The sequence below is a fragment of the Varroa destructor genome, unplaced genomic scaffold (genome assembly GCF_002443255.2).
Source record: "Varroa destructor unplaced genomic scaffold, Vdes_3.0 BEIS01000004.1, whole genome shotgun sequence".
NCBI classification, from domain to species: Eukaryota; Metazoa; Arthropoda; class Arachnida; order Mesostigmata; family Varroidae; genus Varroa; species Varroa destructor.
Window position 1 is genome coordinate 16476519 of NW_019211457.1, and position 24166 is coordinate 16500684.

Genomic DNA, 24166 nt, shown 5'->3' on the forward strand with positions numbered 1-24166 from the left:
CGTTATTATTGCAATGGTGTATATATTCCTTTTCTGTATCTACTTTCCTATATGCATTGCAATTTCTATCTTATTTTTGTATCAAACGCAGCAATCGGTTATGCAAGGCTTCTTTAGGCCTGGTAGGCACAGTCTATCGGTTTTTGTAACAGGTTCCTTTTTATATTCGTCTCCTTTCAAACCTCTCCCATTTTTTCAGCGTCTCCAATGGCATCCGTGGCTCAAACAACGTCGAAGTTCTTACCGGTTGTAGGGGTTTTGCGATGCGGATTTTGTAAAGGCTCAAGTGCAGCGGGTAAGCCGATTCACCCGTCCCATGAACGCTGTTATAACCTACTGGGGGTCGCCTTCGCGACAGGCCACGGGCGGCGGCGGCAGCGGCAGCGGCAGCGGCAAACGAAATACTAGCAGGACAAGCCTGGTTGACCATAGCAAGACATCTCGCGCCAAATATGAACCGTTACGAAGTCGCCTACGGAGATACCAGCGTAGTGCGACCCGCTACGGCAAACACCAGGGGTCGGCCAGCGGTATGTTGCTTTACCAGCTAACAACTAAGCGAAGAGATATGAAATATGACAATTTAATGTTTCCGTTTGTCGTACATCACCCCCAGAAGGAGGAGGGGAAAGGGGGAGAACGAGTGTTCCGAGTAGAAGCAGCATGATCGCGGATAGAAGGACTAGCCCTCTTTATTTTCGTCTGCTCTTAGCTTAACTCATCTATTGCTGTGGACATAGGCGGCATGCGAAAGGAAGCTTTGGAGCATGCCAAGCTGATGGCGTTCGTCAGCGACTCGCAACATCAAAACGACCCGAAACTGGCGACAGCCGAAGATATGGTAGTAGAGTATATCGGGTCGGTCACTGCTCGACTGGGAACTAACTTCCACTAGAAGACGAAGTAAGGATTGGTTTCACTATAAAACATAGCAGTTGATAACGAAAGACAAACTGCCATATGGGATTTCTGCTAATCTTACGTTGTGGAACAATGTTACAAGCCGTTTTGTGTGGGGTTTCGGAGAAAGTGTGACGTACGGAATTAAATATCAGTTGCTTGCTTGTCGCATATGTGTTTAAAAGGTTAAAATTGGAAATTATTTTTGATACTTCGCCTATATATAATATGGCCTCTAAATATATTTCACGTCCGTTACACAGAAATCATATACGACCGTCGTAGCAGAGTACGCTAGCAAGCCGTCTAGCTGGAACCAAGGACGCATTACCGATTATAGGATTTAATGCTTAAAAGAAATCCCAAAAACACCACAAGTACCACAGCGAATCGGTTTAATATATATATATATAGAGGCTTAATTCAAGTACCTACTATTTGGCCATTTATAGAGCGAGAGCTTACAAATTAGATTTCACTGCTGCACGCACGCGGAACAAACGGCTGGTCGTTCTGCTTACTATTTAGTCTATGCCGCTTTACAAATGTATAGCAAACGAGAAAGCTTATAGCTGGTATTCTTTTTATCTTAAGGATCTGCCGAATCTCTATCAAGCTTATCACTGTGTGGCTTCGAAAACGCTTTATGGGTTTACGTGAGCAATTAAGATAGGATAGAGGTATCAGTGGTTCAAACTATTTGGAAAAAAGATCTATAATTCAGCGTTTTTTTTTTTTTTTTTATCACATGTAACACAGGCCAAATGGTGAGCACACGAAAGAGGTTAACGATATCACTGGAAAAATTTCTGGCTAAACTACTCCATTGCTTTTTCTACTAATACTACTACTGACAATAGAAAAGAACATGTAAAATCCTATGAGTATTGCCGTTCCGAACTAGAATCTTTATCGCTTTTAGGTTCTCAAATTCCAGTACCATACTACCGTTATCAGCGATATGACCAACTCGTTTTCCTTTGGCAGCCCACTTCGCCCGGACAGCTTGCTCGTTGCAGCTGTTCTGCTACATCAAATCCATGACTTGACCCATTCGGCCTGATCAGTATAACCTTCGTGAATTTTCCCAACCATCAGTACCGCAAGTAGACATATATTCGTGGAACATATCTGTCGTTCTGTCCATTTTCCTGGTGGCACTTCTACCTACAACCTGAATATCGAACAACTCACGAGTTTCACGAGCTCATGAAATGTTCGTCGCCCCTTCTGCGCCATCCACTTCACACAATCCACATAAGCCATATATTTTCACCTTGGTCTTTAGCCGTCGGCCAGTACGACGACGACTAGCCAGTGTCCATCGCATCAACTAGCAAGTCTGTTCCGATTTTCCGCAGACGCGGTGACCATGCACTCCGTCCCTATTGTCACCCTTCGAACTCTTCTCAGCTCGTTGGGAGATCTCGACCCCTTCGAAAAAACCAAAGACCACTTCCCCTCCCCCTTAACTAGCTCAGCGCAACCCCCCACGGAGTCGTTAGTCTCATTTACTTCGTCTTGTCGGACGCGTTCTGCGCGCGTTCACGAGGACGAAAGCTCTTTAAAGCCGGCGCTGATATCCAGAGTTGTATCTCTGTCGTCCTGCGTTTGTCTCTCTCCCTCTCCCTGGCTCACTATCTCGATATCGCAGCTCGCTTGGTCCTGGACTTTTTTTTTGTTTTGCACGCCGCCGCGTCGCGCAAATGCGCGCTTTTTCAATTTTTATGTGGTGGCAATTTCGAATAACTCACATTCACATAGGCACGCATACACAGCCACACTTCGAGATAGACGTACACGGACCTGGCTATTCAGATGGACAGACACTTAGACCCAGAAACACAGAGAAGTCGGGCTCGAGTTCCGACCTCTGCGACCCGCTGTCCTAGCTTCGGGGCCGCTGGTGATACCATTCACTTTTCATGCGTACACTCTCTTTTTCCTTTTAGGTTTTCCTTAATTTTAGCTCGTTCTTTGTCCCTTTTTGCCGCTCCAGGGACGAATTTCTATCAGGAATTGTAACAAGTAACTGCTGCAATGATTCTGCTACAGCAGTTGTCACTGTTGATCAAACGACAAGGCAGTCGAAGGAGAAGTGTAGCACAACACACATCGACAGGAAAAAGAGAGCATTCGTCCTAGTTTGAGTTAGGCTTATCGATGTTCTTTACCGCTGGTTGCGGCAGCGGTAGTCCACTCAGGACCGGTGCAGTGGTCCTGACTAGTTACAACGCGCGGGTCGCGCTATCGTGTAGGCCATAGGGCCATCGTCAAAAAGGGAAGTTCAAAGAAGAAGTCTGGGGTGAGTGAGTTCGTGCGTTTGCTTGCTGATGCCGATATCACCGATGTGTTTTTCGTAGTTACGATATAAATCTCTCTAAATGCGGCTGGTCGACATGCGCGTCTCAAGCGGTGCTTAGTTCTGAATCGCGGAATGGCCTCGCTGATCGTTGTATTCATCCAGCCGCTGCTGTTGCTGGACCCAAGTGTCGTCAACGAAGATACAAAGGTGGTCCGAGTAATGAAATTCATCGAGAGCAACGAGACGCATTACGTGCAGCTGGTGGCGACAATAGGTGAGCGCAGTACCTGTCTGCTCAACTTTAATGGATGTTAATTAGGGATCGATCTAAATACTGGTTTCCCTTTTTTTTTTTCTGATATTTCTGGGATATGCATTTACTGTAAAATTTTTACATTGCCGAGTGAGTATTTAAAAACTTGATCGGAAAATAGCTGCTGAAAATCTGCAGTGGAGACAGCAAGCTACGCTAAGCTTCTTTCGGCCGTGTTGCAGTTATCAAAGATAGCAGCAGGTAGACGTTATTAAATTCGTTTTACCTTCGTAAAAAAGACAACTTATAAAGGGCTGCCCACTGCCAAGTTTACTATTCAGGGTAGATACTTTTAAGTGAGACGTCTGTATATATGTAATTCCTTGATTTATGCTGATGGTCTGTTTTCAAATAGGATACACATACTTCAAAGGATACCTATGCTCTTCACGGCTAGGTTTTTTAGACAAAGATTAGCTCTTTTTGTCTGTTCCGATTAGCAAGAACGTATCATAACTGAGTGAACCGTTGACCATTTACCATATACGTAGCGTCCATACGACAATCCATTCAACACTGTTTGCTACAGCAGACAGAACCGTTATGAGCACCAAAATCCAAGGTTTCCTTAATTAGATTGGTTTTTTTTTTACCTACGCTAACAAACAACTATATTCCTAGCTTCAACACTAGCAGAAGTTCAATTAAATCAGTAAGATCACATATAATTTCTAATAAGATAATAATTTATAAAAGACTTAAACGTCCTTTTTATGAATTTCTAAATTCATTTTTAATGTAGCCTAGTTAGGAATGCCATTATAGATTTTGATGATTACTCATTATTCCGAATAATTCAATTGTTTCTATTTAACGGCGGCTCAATGAGAGCTCTGTCAGCGGCCGCCAATCTGGAGTGGCTGTCGTCATCGGGGTACTAGGCAGCACCGATAGCTATCACTAAGTGCTTCGATAAGCTGATCCGAGGCACAAATATCGGACAGAAGCCAATTTCGACCGTTGCACGTACTGTATATTGTGGGAACGAACTTTCAGAAATCATGAACTGAAGTCAGTCAACGACACGTTCCAGCCTGGCTAACGTTCAGGCCCGACGCTATCCGACGACGTCTGCGGATTGTTCTGTGCGACTCGAGTCTTTTTTTTTGTTAGGCAAACACCTACTGGATGCGGAAATCGATGATTAAGCTGTAACAGGCTCATCTAGTCGAGAACCGTAGCTGATTTATACACCATATTATACTACTTTATCCACCCGACGTGTGAGGGTCACTCGCCAAGGTCGATGTGAATTTTTGAGCGAATCACACTGACTGCTGGGTTAAGTTTTTGAAGCCCCTCTTCAAGTAGATTCGTCCACTTCAATGATTCAATTATACACCATCGGATAATGCCGATTCGAGCAAGGTAACTTTATATATCGATGCTTGTCAGAGCGCATGAGGTACCTCACAAATCCATGATTACTAGGGGGGTCGAGAACATAGTATGGCATACAGATTACCTGGCCATCTTTATTTACTAGTTTCGATTCTATCTCACGATATGTCACTCGCTATGGTTCATAAGAAGAAGATACATGTACTTACAGAACTAAAAAAAGAAAAAAAGAAATTCTCCCGAGTCTCGTAACTATTCGAATAACAGTACAAACGAAAATTGCAACGGCACGCTTCTGATGTGTATACAATGATTTAACGGAAATTCAAAGCGAATATCTTGCTTCGTTGGGTTTTTGGGCGTGTGCTTCCGTCCCGATCTTTAGCATCAAAAAACAGAAAGAAGTGAGGTGCTATCGATCGGTGGCTAACAACGTGTGCGTCCTGCTGACCCATCTTAAATCTCAGACACCAGGGATTATCCGCAATGGTAGCGACATCGGATGCGTTCGCAAGCGCGCGTCACAGCGCCAAAAACTGATGGTGCCTTGAAATGGCCTCAGGGATCATTTTTTTGCGAGAATTTTCTCTCTATGAAATACTGCCTAGACACGCTTGTTGTGAACTAACTACATAATTTTTTTTGAAATTTTCTGCAGTCCAGTGCTACATGCTTCCTGGGTTGCCCTATACCAGTAGAAAGTACTATGCTTGTAACTTACATATTATCGGTAAAGGCTGAATGGAAATTTACCATATATGAGGCACGTTCCTTTGAGGTTTTTGTCATTAGCTACGGTCTCCTCTTTGATTCCAGCACAACGGAGCTTCTAGGACGGCCGCAGTAGCGGCGGCAGACTCGCATTGATTCAGCATGTTGCCAATATAAAATATGATTCAGTCACGATGAGTTTATCTTCCTTGCACTCCCCGCCGAGATATCGTGCAAGCGGCGAAGAAATCCGACCGCAGTCATCTAGCAATCTAAATTGTAGATGAGAATATAAACTACGGGAGTGAGTAATGTGCTACTGCTTTCTAGATATAGCTGGACGCTTGGAGAAAATGCAACAGCAAACAAAAAAAAAAAAGAATAATTTAACTCGTGATCCGTGCGACATTGAGCTGAGCCTTGTATGTTACCAAAGATTAAAGTTGGTCCAAGTTGGACGTTGGGAGCATAACAGGTCAGCATGGAAGGTAGCGAAACCTCGACAAGATTATATGGACACCGATATAAAGTGACTGATGTAGTCAAAGAATGCAAGGAAAGAAGCGAAAAATCAAAAAAACTGCTGCGGCTAGCTCGAATCGTTTTTACCAACAAGGTACGAAAACGGCCTGGTATAGACCCGCTACTTGGGTTTAAGGCCCTGTGGCAACAGGAGAGGGCCAAGAAGATATAATATGCGAAGAGATAAAGAGTACGCATAATAGAAGAAGTATAAGCTTTATCTCGTAGATCGTGACGTTAATTCTATATCTGCGAACAGCGACTCGCGTCCTCGCACTATCCTTTTCAGAACAGTAGTGGAAGCTATCGTAAGCCGTTCCGAGCCGTAGCATAAGCGTATATGGTATCAGCTAGAGAACGAGAGATGACAGATAGCCATCTTCGACAATGGTGTCCGTAGTTCACAAGGCCAAGTTCGCTGTTATTATTAGCACGTTGTTCCTACACTGTGTCAACGTACCTTAGTAAATAGAGTTAGTTTGCGTAACTTGGCAGGGTTTGAGGGGATTTTACACAACTATGAAAATCGACGAACTTCACTTTGTTCATGCATTTTTCTACTTGTACATAAAAAAAACTTCCCTGCTCTACCCCTAATAGACTTCTTCTAAACCTCCGTACGACCACTGTCCACACGACTGCCAGCGGTTCGACCGCCCACGCAGAACTAGCAAGATCTATCGCTCGTGTTCTGTTATGTTTCATTAGATTAAAAAGAGCTAGTGGCCTCTTTTTAGAGGGGGTTGGTTAAGCTCATCGTTTAACTGGCGTTTATGGGATGGATTCGATCTTCGAACACCGGCCATTGACTACATGCTAACTTATAGCCCACGATGTCCACTTGCCTACGCCCAAATGCTCAAATAATACATGCGCCACTGAAGGGAAGATAGGCCAAAAATGATGGACAACTAGAGGAAGATAATGAACACTGACGATTTAAACCAAAGTTAAACACAAATGCAGCAATCGAATTTAACCAGAGAGCTCTTGTAGGAAACCGAACTACATACGTATACCCCCGCCTACTACCGTTCATCTATCGCCCTTCTAAGATAAGTCCTACACGAGGTGCTCCGTGAAACCCAACGAGTTGTATTGAAGGCGCGCCTCTAACGCCTAGCGCGCCTAACAATTGTTCTAACTCATCGAGAGGCGTTTCCGTCTGCTGTAATAAAACAAAAAACATCACAAGAGGGAGAGGAGGTTAACGAATGTACAACATACACTACCACAATGCTTTCAACCGTCTGCACTAAACTGAAAATACGTGATCAGGCGACGGAAATGCGGCGAAACGTTGTTGACAAAGCGAAGCTTTCTTCTAGACAATGGTACTGTACAAGATGCTGGATTATTCGAAACACCTTGTGCAAAACGGTTTGTACAGTAGATTCGAAGCAATGGCTGAAGTTGCTGTTGAGCATGAGGGTAAGCCAAACATTGCGCTTCGACTGTGAAGTGTGCTATTGCCATTAATGGTAAAAGGTTAATGTAGTTGTTGATAAAGGCGATGATGCACAATGCTGACCATGGGAAGCGGCCGGGTTACACTGAACTGTTCCAGATCATCGTCAACTACGCAAGACATTCAGATGAATCGATTTCTTGATGGTTTGCCTCAGCAGGCGTAAACACTCTAACGTGTGTAGCATGGAGTTTTTCAAGCATTTGATAGAAGAACTCGACGATATATGTACATTACCTGAATGGGAAACCAACGTTTGATTTTTCTATCCAAGTGATAACATATAATAATAATCATGTGCTCTTGTCAATCGACACTTGTTTATTTATTGATTGATATATACCGCCTCAAAAATGGCTCTAACGACTCTTATCGCTTCTTAAAACAGTGCCGTGACAAGGACGTAATTGAGAAGGCAGTTAATATAAAAGAGATCCTTATGGGCTTCACTAATGATCTAAAGTGGGGGAGATACGGTTTTTTCATAGGTCTCTCTTGTATGCCAATATCAAATTTGCTATTTTAACGACAATCGATAGTTTCTAAAAATGGTCTTGTGATTTGGAAAGTTAGGACCAGTTTCAGCCTGAGATGTGAAAGGTAACGGGTGAATGGTAGCACAAAGACGCCTGATCAGTAATGGAAGTACGGGATACTTGACACAACCGGGGAACAAGAGGTCTGTTAGGAAGGTCGTACGAGTGATACCGGAATATCCGAACTGAGATAACCAAATACTCAAAGCGAGGTCAACGAATAATTAAACTTATGTGATCGAGCTGCTAAAACAGGGTAACTTATCGAAGTAACAAAATTACTCGAAGTGCACAGTGGGCTCACGTGAGCAAGGTCGTAGAATAGCTGGTACGAATTCGGGCTTGAGGCTCAGCTATGAACTCGCTTCAAACTAGAAAGACAAAGTAGCATTTTGTGATGTAGCAATGTAGGACACGAGTGATAAGGATCGATGGACATCACGCGTTGGAAAGCTGCTCTTCGCCACACAGGTCGAGCCGTTGCAAGGACCTAATTCCGGATTTTATTATTATTCTGTTATATATAATTGCAATAGTAATCAACTGAACAATTCACCTTATTGCACTAAACAATCAGGACTTCATAATAGCAATACATTTTATTGTTTATTATTAATATCAACGTGGTTCATTGTTGTCACCTAACTTAAGAAAGATTTAGAATACTAAGTGTAGGGTTCCTCCAACGGTATACGTATCGTATAGTAAATGCTTATGGAAAACATCTCGTAGGACTCTTCTAGATCTTGTTCTATGCCGCGTAGTCCTGCTTACATAAGTAGAGTCTGTAAGTGCACCCTGCTTGTGTAAGACCTTTTACTTAGTTTAAATTAATGCTAGCTTTTGACCTATGTCGAATACCAATATCTTATAAGCATGTTCCGATCTGACGAAGCGGCTTTACGATACAAATATTTGTAGACAGTATTTCATAACCGGTGCAGTTGAGAGCAGGTCTTTTCCTGACCTTTTAGATTCAAGGTCGAAACGCCTGCCTTTATGATTATAGAAGAGCTTCTTTGTAAGACGTCAAAATAGCCTGTATCGGGCTCATAGAAAAATTATATTTGACACAAATGTTGACCATAAGGCGACAAGTTCTAGCCTGTATAATGTATCATTTAAATAGATTTAAAAACGAAGCTAATTTCGAGGACCTTGAACCTTTGCTAGTTCCTGATCTTATTTGTCCATTAGATCTGAAACTTGCTATGCTTCCCCTCTAAACTCTTTTAGGCGTATGGCACAAGTTATATTCTCTTTGACTTTATTAATATTACCTTTATATGTGATTAAATCGTATCACGGAAGGAGGCCGTATACCTTAGAAAAGTTGTACAATTCGCTTGCGAAGTGCGTGGTCGCACGCTCTCCTTGCTAGTCAATGCTACCCTTAGGCATGTGGAATTTTAACAAGCTAGAATATGTCGACGCGCTCTGTCGTCGAACATCTTTACTGTCACTACATCTCCTTTACTACGTCAGCATATCGTCAATACTTTTGTTGTGAAGTGATTTACCCTTGCGCTGCGGGATGGTCATCCTCTTCGATTGATCAGCAGAGCCCCCCTGTGGGTCAGTCCTCTAAAATTTACCGCATCCAACTTGAATGGAAGCCGTTTGTGCACGTTGCTAGACTCCTCGTATCAAGAGCTTCAGATGGCCTTGGAATCGAAATACAATTTCACTCCCCACTCTGCTGCCTCGACGAGTTCAGTATTGTCGTCTGCAGCCATCGCAATCCGATGAGCCCTACTACCAGCTACAGGATAGTGTCGCTGGACCAATGCCGCAACGACCTATCACGATGACCGTGTCCTAAACTCGAGATGACATTAAATTTCAACCAACCAGCCAAAGTTTTTCCAACATACGATACAGCATAGCTTGAGCGATTGGACCAGTACAATTCTTCATCGTAGTTGACGTATGGCAGACTCTTTGGATTGTCTCTTGACTTGTCATTCGCAGACCGGTACGTAGGGAATAATACTAAAAATTGTAAGAATTGAACTAGAGAGATAATGAGTTTAGTTACGTGTCCCTGTTAGTAAAGGTTACACATAGAAAGAGTCTCCTAGGGAATCGTTGGAGAAACGCACTGTCATCGAATCAGGTTGGCCGCTGGGTTCCTGACGCCTCTTCCTGAGAAATTTCACTAAGAAGTCAGCGTATGTAGCCGACAATAGCAGTGACAAAATCCAGAACGTTGATGTATCGGTACCATGAACATTTCGCATTCAATATAGATCTTGGCCGCGTTGAAATGGTATGCTGTTTCTTTTGTTTGACATATTCGCCCCGCGTAACACAATATCGTGCCCAGAATGCGGAATGAATACAGTCCTTTGCCCCATTAGCAATACGCAGTATATCATTATTGTTAACTATCACTAATAATATGTGCGCTCTAAATCCGAAATAACCAAAGATCTCAACGTACCACTATTCTCCTTATCATTTGACCAGTATTGAAGACAATTCTGTAAGTGATCTCATTTGCTTTATATTTGTTTATTTATCTTTCACAGACAATTACACTGATAGCGTACGTACCACCTAGCAGACGTCGCACATATACAAAAAATCCATATAGGATAGACAACTTCTGCCTTTCCGACAACCTGCAACCCTATCTAAGACTGTACCATACTCTACTTTGATAAGATGTAGCTTTATCAGGCTTATTTCCTTTACTCAAATGTTTAGCTCGCCCCGGCTTAACTTCATCTTCTTTGTCGCACTCATTCCGCTCCACAAACGTCTCAAATACGGTAAGGCACATTGCACGCAGCACTTCGTTGCCCTTCGCAATGTGCAATCGTGTCTCTACGGTCACAGGCCGCATTACCTCATTCAACTGCCTGTTGTCCCCTTTCCGCTGGCTATTGCCATATCCAAGGCTGTTTATAGCCCATGGCGTGGCTAACTGTCTTTGCTGACACAGTGGGCCACATCGCTAGTGAGTAGCAGCGGGTGGTGACTGCGGCTGCTACGCAGACGACGACTGTCTCTCGTATAAAATTTGCACTTTACAGCCTCTCGGATGAAGTGTGATTGAGGAGCAGACGACGAAGAAGAGCCCAAATAAAAGTGGTCCACAAGAGGGAAAGAGAGGGAGAGGGGAATGAGAAATGAGAAAGTGAGTGATCGCTCAAGAGACAAGCGGGTAAGGCAAAGCAGGAGCTGGGTTTCACACTCTCATAAAGACTAAGATGTCGAGGACAAGGATGAGAGTGACAGCGATTGTAGTCATGATCTTGATCGTTGACAAGATTAGTCCTAGAGTAGGACGTTAAGCATACAGGATCGGCTTGATTGGGATGTGAGTTGGTAACAATTGTACACTGGAAGGAGAACAAATTGGTTTAAAATTGATCTTTGTAACCAGTAACTGCCTGATGACCGAATCCTCGCTGCAATATATGTACAATTAAAAAAGAAGGAGATTCAACAAAGTGAGATGAAATAGAAATGAAGATATATCCTATGTGTTCATTTGCGACTAAAATTTACTATTTTTAATAATTGAGATATTGTTTAGACTAACCCTGTGCAAACTTGTAGAGCCGTTCATGTCTCGCCGTTTAGTCAACGTCGGTGACATGTTTTTTTTTTTTATAGTAGTTGTTATTTTTGCGTTTGCTATGTAAACTATTAGGCGTTACTTCACACGAGTCTTGATTGAGTTCTTTTCGAACAGATCTATGGAAACAATATGCCATCGTTGGCATTTACCAAGGTTGACATTCAAGTTAGCGATGGCCGCACGTTGATAGTCATTATAGCAATACACACAAAGAACTCTGTGTTAGACTGTTCACTAAGGTTCGAGCCATTTACTATATGCGTACGTACGTACGATGACTGAAGAATAGGCATTCTCTTGAAAATGGTTTTTCCAAGCCCTTCTATCAAGCATAGTGCACTTTCGGGACTCTATCGTGCTCTATGTGCTCTTACGTGCAGTTAACTTGTTTGCAAATACAGTCACTGCTGTGGTGCCCTGAGAATAGCTCGCACTTAAAGGAGTTGTTAGAGTTGGTTTATCGCCTTCACCCACCGACACAAACAAGAGCTACCGTCGGCTTTTTCACAACAACCTAAGCACCATCCGGTCAACCAGCTGCTGCTGCTGCTGCTGCTTCTTCTATTAGCGCTATCGCTGTTAGTACGACGGTCGCAGTCGACAATCCCTTTTTCCTATGGGGCGATGCGCGTTCTCAGCCCAACCTGTTTCAGGATTCTATGTCGTTTTGTTCTCAATGCCCCACCAAGCGCTCGTCTGCGGCAGCTGAACTGTCGGCTTCCCGACCTGGCAGACGGGTGTATTGGAGTTGGGCTTTTGCTCCAAATATCCCACGCTCAAGGTATGCCACTTTACGGGGCAGTTTGCCTACCTACCCCCCCCCCCCCCCCCCCGCTTTACTTTTGTCCGCACTCTTTTGCTGTCCCCTTATTTCTATAGACGGGGCATCCCTTAGAGCGGTCGTTAGCTTCCAAAGTAGGCTCTCGCTTCTTCAGGTTGCCCCTACACAACAGAAATAGCACATTGAACGGACAGTCACAACGGCATCAGCAGCTGAGGTCGCAACACAGCACGCATCGAGCTTACTCGTTGCTACGCGGCTTCTGCTTACCACCAACCTTTCGGTCTCAAGTCATCAACTACTAAATACCCTGACCTGACGTTAGGGTGTTGGTATGGGGTTTGGCAACGGCGGTAGAGGCATCAATCGCGGTGGAAACGAAGGCGCTAGCGGCTTAACCCCTTCCCCCAAGTATTTGCCCCGGTGTAGCGGTCGTCTTTGTAAAAAGAGAAAAGAGACGGACATGGGTTACCGTTGGAGTTGCTGTTACTGCAAAAGCTTGCCCGCCCCTTGTAATGCTCAGGCGGCTGCAGTAATTGGACCAATAGTGCTGGCTTTCGTTGTAGCAGTAGTATAGTGATGGCCGATAGGGCAATGAGTTGCCTGCGAGGTCCACGCAGCGGGCATCTGTCCACCCATAGCTACTGGCACTATTAAGATCCTGGTGATGGCAAAGATTCAAGTTTACCCAGGTCAGAACGCAAAAAAGAAACGGTTAAATTTGCCCATTTCTGGGTGTGTGAATCAGCGGTGCGTTAAGATTGATTACTTTGTCAAAGAGAACTGATAACCGACTATGAAAAAGGCTACCGCCTATACACGTATCGATATTTCCGTAAAAAGGTTTGTGATGTAACTATTTGGATGTTGAACTAAGATTGTCGTTGATTTTCGTATGTTGAATTGATACAGTTTTCCATAGGCGTACGGCAGGGGATGACGACACGAACCTAATATCAAGCAAAATCCGAATTTGTGGGTTGATGGGGCTGCTTTTGTGGGGTCGCAGGAAGGTCGTAATAGGCTGGGACCGTCGGTTGTTGCACTGAACGATCGGTTGAATGGTCCCATTAAAGAGTCGCTTCGACGTGGCCAAACAACCCTTCTCGTCTTCACCTTTCGCCCTTTAATTACCAATAGTCACCCCGTACTCCGTTTCTGAACCGACCTGCAAAGCTCATTCTAAGCCTTAGCTCTAATGGTGCGTTCCTTTCTGATAGCCTACCTCCTAACAAATGCGATGGGACCTTTGTGGCGGGAATACGAACGGAAGATTTCCTTTTTCCACCGTTTATTTAAATAGTTACATTGTTTGTTACAGGAACATGTTCTGTTAAATTTCAGTTAGAAATTTGAAAGTAGTTTATGGGAATATGATTACTCAAAGAAAAAAAGTATCAAATTTGAATTCTTTACGATAGAAATGATTTTCATTTAAGAATTATCATCTTGACAGCGTGAACAGGAACAAAAGCACAGGAAGTTCATGCCTTTTGTTCCAAGCGAACGTAAAACCTTTAAATATTTAGACGATGATCATCTGTTGCTTTTTTTTTTCTCTATAGATAGAACCATGTTTTGATTTAATCTTTTATTTTAATTTTTATTTAATTTATTTTAGTTTAATTTAATAAGGACCATGGTGCACAAAGGTCAAATCATAAAAAGAAAGGGACAACCTATTCGACATTTTTAAGGGGACGCTGAAAAAATAACAACAAAAGTTGATGCTCTGATGCGTTTCGTTTATATGCTCATTTTATACAACGTGAAACTGAACAGATTTTAGGATAACAATAATAAATCTTGTAAATAATTATGGTACATTAAATACTGCCAAAATGAATTTATGGGTCTGACTGAATTTAGGCAAGACCAAATGGGCACAGTCGTACCCGAAATTTTATGATCACAACTATAAATCCATCGTTGTTACAAAAAGAGGCATTAAAACAAATGGGTCCGGGTCAATACGTCAAATAAAAGTCGAATTTTACAGCCAATAATTTTCTCGTAAGCTAAAACCATATGGAGACTGGACAAAAATTATGTTGTTTACAGCGCGGGGAGGGGTAGGCCGTGTTGTAAGTGTTCGTTCGTAGGACAGTTACGTTACCTACAATTATAACGATTGGTAGCAAAAAGCATTTGTCGCTAACATAGGTCGACTGTGGAGGTACTACTCCGAGAGTGAATGGTCTCTCCGGGAATATCCGAGGGCAGATTTTCGGATGAAATTTCCGGATGAAGTTCCGGCGTACGAAGTGCGTTAAGAGTAATTCTGAAGGAGGCCAAATTGTCAGAGAAAATAGTTGGATATAAACAAGAAAAGGATAACAATTGCCCGAAGAGGACGAAAGACAACGATCTGTACGTCTCAGATTGATTGCCCTAGAAGTGTTATATAAGTGTGAGTAACAGTTGATTAGATAATAGGTTGAGTTGAAAAAACACTTATAAGAAGTGCTCGTTCGAAAATCGAATACTAGCTGATAGCATGAAGAACAGTTAGCGCGAGATTCTAAGAATCACATGCGTACTTCTCATTACCGAGTTTATACTCATCTGTCAGCTTACTTTCATTGGAGATACATATGGACGCTAGAGAGAATTATCTATTAAAAAATATGCCAGTGGTGCGTGCTCTACTAGGCATATTATAGCTTCAATATAATAACACGGCTGTATTGAATATTTGCAGGGCAAACGCGTTCCGGTTTTCGTACGCTGCCATTTCCTTGAAGATAATGTATACTTTATTTGCACAGATAAGCACACAATAACGATAGTGGAAGTTTTAAGAGTGATAATTAAAATTCTAACGGTAGTTTAACACACGCGAACAATTAATAATACCAGTATTAGATTTACCATTGCAGTATTAGATTAGACCATTTGATTAGTTGAGGTGGCCGTGTAGCGTGCACCTTATATTTTTGGGTGTTCTGGGCATCGCTGCAAAAATCAGAGTCAGGCCTGATCTCTACATACTTACTATTACTGTGCGCTGTTTTGTGGTATTAAGCAAGATGCCTTGTTTCCGCCTGATCTTACGAACTATGTGTGTGCGCATGTGCCTGCGCTGGTGCCTACAGTAGCCACAGTACCCGTAGCTTGTTGTCCCGACGCAAATGGTTCGGGGCCACATGGCGAGCACGCTATTCCGTGTTTTTCTTCTATTGGCAAGCGCGAAAAAGAACTCACTCCAATATCAGCAGCAGTGGGCGCCAACAGTAGACGCAGTGCAGGCTTGCTCGGCGCGTCGGAATGTCCAGGCTCGATGAACCTTGTAGGAAATGCTGGACACTGGTTACTGCCCGAGTGGGGCGGGGCCCGTCAACGAACCCGTAATTAGGCTAACGGGTTGCTTTTGCCAGCAAAAGCAGCTACTGCTTTTGCTGGCACAATTTGCGGCAGCAGAAGAAATGGCAGCAGCTGTCGACTCAACATTGCGCTGCCGTTACCCGGATGAACTTCGGCAGGCGTGACTCAAGTCATGTGGATTCCCTGTTCTAGTTCTTTTTTCTGATACCTAGAGTCTCCTTAGATGCGGCAGCCTCGAAGCCACCTCAGCGTTGAAGAGAGGACATCTTGCTTTGTTGACGAAACACTCGCGCACCCGCTGGGCCGAGCTTACTGCCGCCGTTTCTCCTGCTATTTCTCAGTGCTGCTTTGCCACTGGTACCACTTTCCGAACTATTCGTCGAAGCAAAGGAGCGACTACGAACTGATCTAAGAATGCTCGTTATTGGGGAAAAGGGAACAATTTGGGATCGGTTTTGAGGTAAATACTAAGCCATACCTTCGGATCGGACAGGCTCGTTAAGGCCAGTTGAATAGGCTTGATGTAACCAAGCGTGTATCAACTGTACGCACCCTTTTCCTGTACCCTAGCATTGCCTGTTACAGAAAGTTTTCACGAGTAAAGAACGAGCAACAGCAGATAGTAGCACTTCCTCAGCGGCGCTGCCACATCTCGGTTTTGACTTTGTTGTTCTGATGCGAAGGCAGGAAGAAGTAAAAAATTGCTCACTGGGCATTTCAGGTTCTTGGGCGTTGGGTTAGGCGGTAGGTTAGGTTAGGTTTGCCGAGCGGAATTGGGTCGACCGTTGTTGTTAGCAAAGAAAGACCGCGACACCCCGTGTCACTCTTTCAAGTAGGAGTGTATCCCTGACTCAGACGAGGACTACTCTGCGTCTTTGACTAGCCCTTCAAAGCGTTTGCCTTCGAATCAGTGGTAGCAATCGCGGCTGAGGCCGTGGCGGCGCTTGCTTACACGCGGGAAATGGGAAATAGTGATGGTGTCGGTGCTAGTCGACGTGGATAGGCAGGTCGGTGGCAGGGCAAGTGTTTCCGAGCAGTTTATGGCGTCAACTTGATCGATGACTTTTGGGGCACGGCGGGAAGGTTGGATTGTGCGAGGGGCTACTTGCTTACCAGCTACCAGGCCAGTGGTTTGTTGCCAGTGGAAACAATAGAAAGTGACCCGTAACGGTGTAACGCCCGTGTCGGGGTGTATCCACGTGCAGCATGCCGTAGTACACAGAGAGACGGCCCAGGGCAAAGGAAATAAAATGGGGACAAAAAATATTTGAGACAAATCGTTAGTTGTCGAAGTAAACAATGGCCAAAAAAAATTATTGAAGAAAAAATATTGCGTGAAAAAATTAAAAAAAAAAATACTTTTGATTTAAATAAAGGTTATAATGCAAATATATTATAATTAGATGAATTTTAATAAATATGAACAATAGAAGTGGCTACGATAGATTCTAAGGAAAAAATAGGTACTTACGATCCAGATAGCCTCTTGCACAAATTAAATGCGTCATGAAATTAAAAAAAAAAAAACAGCATATGTTATTTTTTGTTTTCTTTCTCAGCACCTCATTAATACAGAGATACGTTCTATATTTACTGTGCCTGCTATACCTTGTTCTCAGTCAACAACTATCGAGCTCACTTTTAGCTAAAAACATGCTATGCTAGAATTTGGGTTGTAACGTAGATGATTCAATTTCCTATTTGTATGTGGGCCACACCCGTTGTCGAAATGCGTTTTCGTTTTCTCCCAAATATGTTTTGTTATTCCAAAAATTGCTGATATTTTTGATGCCATCTTAGATCACTCAGTCTCGACCCTAACTACTAGCACAACGACATAGTGCGTTCGCTTGCTTGTTTGCGGCCATTAGCCATTCCGTCGTCGCCTTATGATAAGATGAGCATGACACAGAAGATATGTGGACTGCCGTTGGTCTCTGGCAGAATCACTCCAGCTACAGCCACAGGTAACGGAGTAGAAACATGTTCTAATCGTAAAACGCGCATATCCACCCCTTAGCAGTCTTTTCTCTTGAGCCATCTTCATCGCTCTTCGCAATCATCCTCGTTTGGATATCTACTCTGACTATATAGTCATAACCGGCGGCTATTTCAGCTTCCGCGAATCTGTAGGGGTGTGTATGTGTCTGTTCGTTTGTCTGTACACTGCCAAATCGCTGCCAGTAGCGTACTTCTCCAAGGGCCGCCCTTTCTTGGCAAGCCAAGCCAATCCGCAATCCCTGCTTTGACCAACCCCCTCCATCACTCTCACCGAACATGGTTCGCAGCGTATGCTGTTTTCCTGCTGCGAAACGGCATGATTCGTTTTCTGCTATGTTATACGAGGCAACGGCCAGCCTGCTGCTGCCCCTGAAGTCCACTCCATTCGGTGAAGCAAAGCAAAGAAGTAGGAAAAAAGCAGTCAGAGAGACTTCAGCAGGAGTGCCGACATCGGCCACGCAATCCGTAGCCGTCTCAGAGTAGCCACCCTGGTCGGTTCGGTTGAGAGGGCGGGGACGAATAATGCTAAAACTCCGTTACCATCGCCTTTCCACGGAACCTTTTGCCTTCAAGAGACAGACAGCGAGAGTATCTTTGATTCGCCAACCCGTGCCCAAGGACCAGACCTGGATGTTCTGCTTAACTCTCGTTATCCGCTGGCATCTCGCCTGTACAATGCCTGGAAATGACCTACAAACCCTTGATGACTGCGAGACGAATGTAACATGTTGCGCCTAAATGTGCCCACGAGTAAAAGTTGTTCAAGTACAGTGAGAGCAGAACAATAGGAGGGCGTGCTAAAACTAGACATGGAAGATCCCATAAGAACTGGACGGAGGACACCACTTCGTCTCTTGCGCTTGCTATGTTTTTATACGGTTTGTTATTTCTGTATTAATACATGTATCTTTGAAGGAACATGAACCGATTTAATACACAAAGCAAAACTAGAGGTATATAAAGCTGTAGGCCTTCAGCAGGCTATCAGGAAATAGCTATCCTCCGTAAACAAACATTTTAACTGGGAAGCCTTTTTCAAAATATTTTTTTTCTTTTATGTTTTCAAGCTTGACCCTATACATAAATGCTTCTTATGTTACAATACATTACTATGCTTACAATGTTTTTATTCGTTTGAAGCTTCTCACTTCTTATGCGGCAACAGATAGGCTGATCAGGCTCCTGCGTTCACGTGCGTACAGCATACCGTTTACCCTATAATGACGGCTACAATCGACGGTTTCATTTATTCCTCCCAGGATTCGATTTCCTGCAAAGATCCCTTGTGTTTGCAACGGTCGACGATTTTTTTTGGTAGAACTCACTTAGTCCTCCGCACTTCATGTGATCCGAGGCTAGTTTTCATGGGAGAGTATATGAGGGCCGTTAGCCAAGTTAAGGGAATTCTGCCCGACATCTACGCTCCGACTGAAAATAAGCAGCAGAAGTACGACAACTGAGATGTGGACCGTCTATTAATGCAAAACTCATATCCGCCGCAGAACGAGACGCCCTCTCAACGGCAATTGGAAGGCAGGGGGCGAAAAAGCTCTGCAAGAGGACCTAGATCTGTTTGCCTTTGCAGTATACCCCCACATCAAGGTACATACGCGTATATATATATGTATATATATATATAGACGTAGCAACCAGTCAGGAATGCGACAATGCGAAGCAGGTAACTACATATAGCCGCGCTAAGATGCGAATACGTTAGCAGACGGTAACCAATCTATGGACACGTTTATCACTGAGTTCGTGTATCGAATCGACACGTCCTTTAGCATGCGCACCTCACTGAGATGTTCATTGATGTGGCCAACGTTAAACACAATCGTCGTATGACAATTTTATCATCGTAACAGAATGGAGTCGGTAGAGAATGTGTTGTCGTCTGCGTATGCCACCATTTGCAGGTAACAGGAAAAAGCACCCGTTTCCTTGGGCTGTTCCTTTCAACTTCGTTTGGCGTGATTGGTTTGGTGTAGCATCTACAACACACCTGGTCGTCCCGCAGTACCACGCGCCCATTCTGCGTGTCGTCTCGGAAAGTGAGGCTCACAGAATACCGCGAAAGGTAGGACGAGGTCCGGCATTCTTCGGTTTACAAGAACGCTTTACTTTGTTAGTAAGCGTGGACTTGCAGTTCCGCCAATTTATCCGCTTCGGGATCTTAATGAAAACCAGAATCAAACAGACCCATTTCTGCTAGTCTGATCTTGGCTTTCTTTTGAAATTGACGAAGAACAAGTGAAGACAAAGCAATTCCGTACCAGTGTGAATCTTAATCGTGACCTGCCGTTGTCCTAGTCCGACGCCGTCAGCGTTAGGGATCGTTTTCAACACAAATGATATCAGCCACCCTACAAGCAACTCCAACGTCAACGATGCCCAGAAACGCTTTTTGTGCGAACTATTCCCTACTTTGTCCTGTAGGTCGCTTGTCGTGTTTCTCTTGGGCCACCTGCACCGGCGACTTCGGCACACCGACCGGTGACTCGGAGGCCTATAGTAGGTCATATGGTCACTGCACTCACGCAAGCACTTATACCAACTTGATCACACACACAATCGCCATAGGAAAATTACCCAAAACTCCCAGAACCCAACGAGCTAAACAACGAAGGTGAAGCCTAGCCGGCAGTTACCGAGACATTCCTGCTTCCATAAACGTGTGATGCCTACGAGGTCCTACAGACGGCTGTGCTTATGCCTCGACCAGCGGCGTTGTATGTAACAGGCAGGGATATCCCGTAAGGGTCTATAAGTCCTCGATCTCGTAGTCTCGGCAGAATATCTCGTGTCGTCTATGTAAATAGCCAAAGTCTACACAATTAAAAGATAAGAGGCACCAGAAGTCTATCCCACCCCGGCCAGCCACTGCTGGCACTGCGGAAGGCCGTCCTCTGACGATGCCAGTGCTCCAATGGTAGTGGCCACATGGCCGTGGCATTAGGTCCGGATCTATTCGATGGTAAACAGTAGTTATACCATACAAGCGAACCTAGTGCAGCTAGTAGCAACCTAGCCACAGCTGCCTAGCGTCACAAACGGGAGTGAATAATTGGTTTGTCATGCGCGAAAGGAAAAATGGGAAATAACGAACACGGAGGCGACAGGGAAATCTGGGGATAGGGTATTGCGATTATGGAGATAGCAATAGTACACGAGAGCTTTAGGCGTTAAGCTAACGGCAGGTTAGTTGGTATTTGGCTGCTCTTGGCGTCTAGGGTAAACGCTTTTTGTCGAGTCGACGGACGACGATAACAAAAAAGAAGGTTCACAAAGTGGTCTGTCTTAGCGAGACCCTCGCCAGAGTGAAGTATTGATGGCGATGATGGGAGCATCTATTGCACGCTCACAGGCAACCCAACAGAGCATTGGCGAGGCCGTTTATGCTTCAGATGCTGCTCTGTTAGGTGACGATGAAAGGGTTTCGCTGTAAAAAAGAAAATTAAGGGAATTTTCTATCCGGGATATGACAGCTATCAGTGCTGGGGCCCAAGCGAGACCCGGTCGCAGCCAGTAGGGTGTACGACTGAACGGACGGGTCGTCCATCGTAGTCATCGCCGTTGTGCCACTAGACGAACGGGTGGTGGAACTTAGATCGTCGGCAGCGAATAACACCGACGAATGTCGACCCTGGATAGACTTAGGGTAACTTCCGAGTTCCATCGCCGTTTCCAATCGTGTTGATTCTCATCATGCCGTTCGTTCCGTTAGCTTTGTTTCGGTCGTTGACTGACTTATTAGGTCCGTTGTTTACTTGCTTACTTACTAAAGGAATTCAGGAGGAGCCTAAGGATCGGAGAGGCAAGATATGCGCGCTGGCATTCGCATGTGCCAGCAGACAACAGGTAATTCCATCGGATGTCATCGAAGCCAACGACAGAGATGAGGCCGAATTCTCGGAGCACAGTCGCTCGCAGGGAATGAGGCAAAAGGGTATTGTGCTGGTCCAAGTGAGTCCAAGGAGCTATACGGGAGCGCAGTTTTGAAATTGTTTATTCCCTCTTGGTTGATTTAGGGGGCCGTTCAGCGAGCAACATCAGTTGTCCACTAGTTTTAACCAAGTTAGCGTCAGTCTACTTAGATGCACTAGCGTATGCGTGTTAGCCCAGTTCTAACAATAACAAATTTTCGATGTAGAAACTTTGCTACATAATTGTACACTCGTACAAGCGGGGCTATGGCGGACAAGAGAAAGCTACGAGAAAAGCTCGAGACGAGCAACAAAAATGAAACAGAAGCGAAAAAAATGTGTCGTCGTTTCGAAATTATCTGTATTTAGACTTATTGTGTGAATGCGTGTACTGGCGGTAGCTTCGAACGTGGCGCTGACTTCGCAGATAAGTAGCGACAGATACGCCAATATTTATAATACATGCATTTCGACAACTAAGGAATACACCTGAAAAGAAAAACAGCATAGATTATAACTAAACTCGTAAATTTGGAATAAATGGTAGACGAACATTCAGAGGACGCATCTTCTGAAGCGAGTAAAGTTATATTTCACATATGGAAAAGATATTCATATACAGAGCTTCTATTGATAAATCTAATCGTAGCGTATTTAATTTGTTAGTAGCTAAATATATATAGTTTTTGTGCAAAGCGCTTAGGGGGGCATATCTTATCGTTAGAAAGACGACAGCCTTTCCTATGGGATCCACCAGCCCATGCCTAAAGCTTGCTTATTACCTTGCCAGCTCCAACTTTGTCTTGCCTTCACCTGTTATTTAAATTGGTTAATGTTTCGTATGTAGTCAAATATCCTTCACTCATCTTGAGCGTTTCAGTTTTTACGTCCGCTACTTCAACGTTTCAGAGGGCTGGCTCCCAGCCATCACGAATCGACGTCTCTGTGTATGCCCGGATTCAAACCTAGGCACTCACGTGTCCATAGGTCTATAGGCGAACAGGTTACTGCTGCACTATACTACAGGGGCACCCTTCTCTCATCTTAACTCTAGCTAACGTATATAGTGCTGGTTTGCAAACAGTTTAAGCGGGATATCTGTCTTCGAAATAAACCGAATTACGAGAAAATTATAATGTAATAATTACTAAAAAAAACGTGTTGCTTCTCATAAGCTCAGCACACTTCCGGTTATATATGACATTATGGAATGTCGGAGCAGACGTTCACCTGTGTACGACGGCACAGTTCGAAGATACATGTGTATAGACACGCTATAATCTACAACAGCGGCGCTTGGTCGTTGTATATCAACTATGAAAGGCTCTTTGTTGTCACTCGAATTTCTCGTCTTTGTGCAAAGCACTTACGGGGACATATCTTGTCGTTGAAAAGACGACAGCCTTTCCTATGGGATCTGCCAGCCCCATGCCCAAAGCTTGCTTATTATCTTTGTCTTGCTTCGCTTGGCTTGTTCCCTCACTTCAACTGTTCCATTCCTGCCGTTACTTTAGATACCTTCTCCTTTAGCTCCGTCGTCGCGAAATATCTCGTGCTACCCGAACAAGATCCCAGGCAGGGGGCCATTCCGCGACAGCATGGAACTACCACCGACTGCATGGTTAGACTGAGGCGACAGAAGGCTAAGACAGCCGTAACGCTCGGGCAGAACTTGGCCGTCTTCGGCTCTGCAATTGCACTGCTGTTTGGCCAAACACTTGGACGGTTACAGAGTTAAGCAGGCCGACAAACGAGCCATCCAGCACATGCACCTTGTCTGCAGTCATCCGCCATCTTGCCAACGGTCCAAGATACGTACAGACCATTCATAAAGGCGGGCAGCTGACAGCTCACGAGCAGAAAAGCGAGACGAGTACCCTAAAGATCTGGGGGATCACTGGGGTACAGGCGTATGAGAAGCCAACAAAGCAAGAAACTACTCCGTCGGCTGGTCGCTTGACAAAGAGAGACTGGGAATGGAATGGAATGGAAAGAAGAGAACTGAGTGTCACGAACCGGCAGTGTACGAGGGGCGGGGGGCTGTAGGCCGGCGATATACGGTGCAACGCATAACTCATGCAGAGCCAACGGTTGCAGCCGACCCGACCCAACGAAACCCACTTGCATCTTAGCCGACTAAACAGCCAACCCCGCCATCTAAACAGTGGTAGTTATTCCTTCAGGCAGCAGTAGTACAGCCAGAGACGGAAACAAACAGACGAAGCAATCCCCTGCAAGCAAGTCCTCGCAAAGCCCGCTCAATAGATGGTCTCCCAGTTACCCTATGGTTCGGGTTTTCTGCAGCCGCCAGCCTACCCTTGCTTATTCGGTCGTGCCTATGCGGTCGTGCTTCTTTCTTCTACTCTTTTCGCCATGTTTTTTCTCTCTGCCTTTCCCTTCCTTTGAAGCAAAAAAATCTAGCCAAGCGTGTAGGCCGAGCACGTGGGTCGAT

General features: G+C 44.5%; 1 long non-coding RNA gene across 1 annotated transcript; it reads left to right on the forward strand.

Moving 5' to 3' along the window:
• Positions 1–205: 205 nt before the first annotated feature.
• Positions 206–968, forward strand: LOC147755900 (uncharacterized). The gene is made up of 2 exons (XR_015327331.1): positions 206–530; positions 713–968. It is a non-coding gene; the product is annotated as an uncharacterized LOC147755900 (long non-coding RNA).
• The last annotated feature ends 23198 nt before the right edge of the window (positions 969–24166 follow it).